Source organism: Limulus polyphemus, unplaced genomic scaffold (genome assembly GCF_000517525.1).
Source record: "Limulus polyphemus unplaced genomic scaffold, Limulus_polyphemus-2.1.2 Scaffold516, whole genome shotgun sequence".
NCBI classification, from domain to species: Eukaryota; Metazoa; Arthropoda; class Merostomata; order Xiphosura; family Limulidae; genus Limulus; species Limulus polyphemus.
This window is the reverse complement of record NW_013666126.1, coordinates 411,238-416,383: the sequence shown is the minus strand read 5'-3', so window position 1 is coordinate 416,383 and position 5,146 is coordinate 411,238. Positions and strand designations below refer to the sequence as shown.

General features: G+C 31.5%; 1 protein-coding gene across 1 annotated transcript in view; it reads left to right on the top strand.

The window, feature by feature from the left end:
- LOC106458793 (hemicentin-1-like) overlaps positions 1 to 2,572 on the top strand; it is a 110,194-nt gene extending 107,622 nt beyond the window's left edge. The window contains exon 15 of the mRNA XM_022385132.1: positions 383 to 2,572. The gene's annotated coding sequence lies outside the window, so the exon portion shown is untranslated. The remainder of the gene's footprint in view (positions 1 to 382) is intronic.
- Positions 2,573 to 5,146: the final 2,574 nt, after the last annotated feature.

Genomic DNA, 5,146 nt, shown 5'->3' with positions numbered 1-5,146 from the left:
CTGTGCACGACACAATACACAATAAAAACGATTACTGTGCACGACACAATACACAATAAAAACGATTACTGTGCACGACACAATACACAATAAAAACGATTACTGTGCACGACACAATAAGATTTACAATTCCCCGTGAAATTGAACGATGTTTTCTGATTAAGCGAAAAATTTAGTTTTACTTTGTTTATCTCGGCTTTTTACCTAAAGTTATTATTTTTACAAAACCTCCTCAGAGAATGGTTCAAAGCATCCCCACTATGGTAATATGGTAAAATAATAAAGAAACAAATATTTTCTAATTTACTGTAACATTGTTGATTTGAGACTTTTTCTTGATATTGTATGTTTTTAAAAGTATGTACTTTTCTTTTTCTATTAGGTTTCCAAGCACCGTCACAGGATCTAAAGTCAAATTGTGCCTAAGAAAATAGTTCATGTCATGTAACCCTATTATATACGGTGTTCGTTATACATAAGTGATGTGCATTCTATATACAGAGCTTTGGGCAAAAAGCTTAAAATGTAAAAACAGAACCTATAAAATGTATTACATTAAAACATAGTGTGTATGTTCTGTATGCGCTGAAGTATAATGTGTATGTTCTGTATACGCCAGGATATAGTATGTACGTTATATATATATGCACTAGAACATAATGTGTACGTTCTGTATACACTATGGTAATGTGTACATTCTGTATACATTAGGCCATAGTGTACATGTTCTACGTACACTAGGATATAGTGTGTACGTTCTATATACATTATGTCACAGTGTATGTGCCCAGAGTTAGTTAAAAATGTATCATCCTACCTTTATTAAATGTTATTTTAAAACGGGCAGAGCGTGTTAGAAGACAAAGGAGAAAATGTATATTTATGTTTAAAAGAAAACATAAATTAAGATGTGGATGCTTGTCAGCTAACTATGAAGAAGGAGGAATAATTTTTCACACTTTCTCAAAACCTTGAAATAAACGAACAACGGGAGTATTCTAATAAGAAGCTAAAATGGTACACTTAACCCTTTTTTGATATGATTGCTAATGGCAATGTCTATTGAAATAAGACTATCTGTCGACAAAATATATGACTAGTTCGGTATGTCTGCTGTTGATTCATATGTATTTAATGAGTTTTTCTTGTTACATCTGTAGTGGCGCTGTTGTATGAAGTCCGAATATATTCCTTCCCGTGTAAATCAGTTTCATTCAGATCAAACGAAAAACTATTTCTTGTCGTCATACAAAGATCATAGATGAAATATGTTACCAGTATGCAACTTCAATGTTAAGGAGTTGTTGTGAATTTTAGGAAATTATTCACTATGAATATGACAATATCAATAAATCAGTTTAACTGTCCCCTAATCACAACATTTTTATAAACCAAATCACAAAGAAAATTGTCGTTTTTTGCGCTAAAAGTATTACATTTAATGTGATTAACAATTGAATTTAGCAATAGAAAAAGACGTTGCTTCTCAAATACAATTAACTCTTTATGCTTAGTTATAACATCAATTTTTTCTGATTATTTAGATGTACCCGCTTAATGTTGGAAAACATTAAATAAAGCAAGGTCATTAATTTTTAATTAATTTGTTTCTGTTCAAAGCTACAGGGCGGTTGTAAAAAATCCTCATTTAAAACAATTATATCATACAACTACTTTCCTCGAGGAACGAACTTTCACATTCTGAGAATGGTGTTTTATTCAGGAAAATTTGGTATAGGATACTTTAAAACCATATTATACCACATATCTAAGTCGCATTACTTATGATATAGGGTACTTTAAAACCATATTATACCACATATCTAAGTCGCATTACTTATGATATAGGGTACTTTAAAACCATATTATACCACATATCTAAGTCGCATTACTTATGATATAGGGTACTTTAAAACCATATTATGCTGCATACCTAAGTCGTATTACTCACAGGCTGGTGTTGCTTTTATTTCTTTTATTCCTCTCTCTCTTTCAAAAATGCGATGTTGGCGATTTAAATGAAATGCATGACACTGTACAGGATCGCACAGTTGTTGTTCGACTATGCAATCAAAGCATTGCACCAACAGATGTTTGAGTGTGAGGATCATTGATCACCATCCAGAACAGTTGACGTGTGCAGCTTCATTTAGAGATGAGTTTCCATACTGATTGAAAATGACGGAAAACGTACAGAGCACCTTTCTTTGAAACACCTTGTACAGTGTTAGAATTTTCATAAATATCACATGTTATTTTCAGTATACTTCTGGGTAAGTTTACTTCCTCTATAACAAGTAGTTTTTAAGATATAATCATTTTAAATATTGTGTTTTCTTTACAATCATCTTGAGTTTCGGATGATACGAAACATTGATTTTGGCTTACTCTTTCTTCGATAACACAATAATAGGTAAAACAATATTTGTATTTTATACATACGTAAACTATAATATATATATATATGTAAAACAGTAAAAGATGATATAGTTTTTAAACGGTCTTTGCAGACCAATAATTATACCTAAAAGCTGGTTATCTTGTAATAAAAGTATGGTTATGTCCTTATAAATGTGTGTGTTGAAAAGAGCAGTTTTTTAAATAAGTACAACATACCAAACAAAAAATGAAAACTACATAATTTTGTTGGTATTTCATATTTAACAGTCGTGTAATTTTAAGATTTGCTTTAAACAGTTATACAAATACTATACTTATATAATGTTTCAGAAATATGGCTGTCTATAACGAGGTTAGCGACATGAGTTTTAGTGCCGACTCTTGTGAAAGTGGTAAAGATAAAGAAAAAAAAACATTAAATAAAACGCAATGAAAAAAATACAATAAGCTCACTAGTGGCGCAAAAGAAAAGGCTAATAAGCTCAAGGAAAAAACAAATGAACTTTAAAAAAACATAAGCTTTATAATGTAATTGATTTTTACACCCAAGAGTATAGAACTCAACCCAAGTGTCGTCGTCTACTATGGAAATCGAAACATACTTGAAGAGCGAATAATTTGGTTCTGCTCTAAATCATGTTTCGAAAACTCTTAAGCTTCATAAAGACTACATCAAGGGTTACTATCGTCTTGTTGGTGCATATATGTCTGTAGGAATATTCAAGCTGGCGTTAAAAGATTTTGAAACAGCTACAAAAGCATGTCCAAATGACAAAGATGCCAAAATGAAGTTCCCAAAGAATAGTAAGATTGTTAAGACGATGACATGTGAGAAGGCAATAGTATTGGGTGGCTGTAGGAAGTCTCTAGCAGTTGCTATAAACCCAAAAAACATATCCATAGAGAAATATTATAGAAAACCTCAACTTAAAAATGGAAAATTACACGAAGGTTTAATTAAAAAAACACGCAGAACTTCAAGAATGGCAAAAAACATTTGCTTTTGAGAAACGTTTTAGACGTAACCAATTTTTGATATCAACATACCAAACATGGGCAGTACTATGACCTTCTGAAAATTTTGAATTTCTAATGCTATAATAATTGATCAAATTAGTACTTTAAAACCTAGTTATGAAAAAATTAGAAAGGAAGGCTTAATCTTACCACATGTTCCAGATTTAACTACTAGTTTATTTAAAGTGTTCAAAAAACAACAGATATTCTACCCTATATTTAAACCGATAAATAAGATGAATCAAATCTTAGGTACTACAAAAAACGAAATACAGTTAACTGAAAAAACTGGAATATATAAAATTGAATGTGAATGTGGAAGTATTTAAACTGGTCAGACAAAACGTAATCTAAAATACAAGAAACACAACACACAATATTATGGGAAAAAAAACTGTAATATTAGCTCAACCTAAAAGTATAATAGGTAATAATATTCGTGAATCCTTAGAAATAATAAAACATAAAAAAGATCATATAGTACTAAATAGAGATGAAGGTATGGCGAATATTTCTGCAAGAAAGTGGACTGATATCCTGTTAATTGGTTTAGCGTGAATTTAAGTGAAATAGCATACAGGTCAATGACCTACTAACAAGTTATAAATACTTTAGCATTATCTTGTAATTCACTCCTCAGGATGAAGTTGCAACGTCGAAACATATAGAGTTGTCAACTTTATGAAGGCCATAGATAGGCCTAAATAAAATGTTTTTAATTGTGTACCAATTTTAACTTTGAATATTATTTATGATGTTAACTTTATACACAAGTGCCAAAACACAATAATTCTTTATCCATGTCCAGAGGAAATCTCAAAAGTCAGACTGTGAATCACATGTATGAAGTCGAAGGCAAAATATTAATCTTAAATAGCAGATCTCTTCCCAAAAGTCTTCAACACACTACCTTTAGCTCTGTGTGGTCATAACAGAGTTTTGATTATGCAAGGAGGATTAGTTCATCAGGATGATGTTACATTAGGTGAAATACGGAAAGTTGGAAGAAACAGACAGCTAACAAAGGAAGGTATTATGTGTGAACTATTGTGGTCAGGCTCATGGCCAGAGAAAGGTCGTTTACCAAGAAGTCTGAACCAATTGTGACTAAGGTCACCAAGGAATAAAGTTTGGATCAGTTGTGACTGAGAAGATCCTTGATCACAATACGTTTGAGTACATTATTAGAAGTCATCAGGTTAAACCAGAAGGTTCTGAAATCGCTCACTGTTTAATTGTTTTCTCAGCACCCAGTTATTGTGAGACAATGAGGAATAAAAGTGCGTTCATGACGATTGAAGACAAGACCCCCAAGCTGAAATTTCTCACATACGAGACAGTGCCTCATCAAAATGTGAAGCTTATGGGAGCAATGTGCTGGGGTTTATTTGATCCAGAAAATAAATGTAGGAAATAAATAAATTAATTAAACATAGCTATACAAACGACTGTTTCAAAGTATGAATCATTAGTTTGAATAGAAGACCTCAAGGGATCCAATAGAAATATTACTATACCAGTGTATTGTGTTCAAGAGAAGATTTATTTTGATCGGTACAGAATTTATGACATTAGGAACTTATTAAAACACTAGAACGAATGTACGGGTATGACTATAGATCTTGGTGGGATTTCATATTGCAATAGGTTTAATTCAAACCATGCTATACGTTTAATATGTGTTGCAATAAAATTAGTTGACATATTATCCACTATATCTAATTAGCGA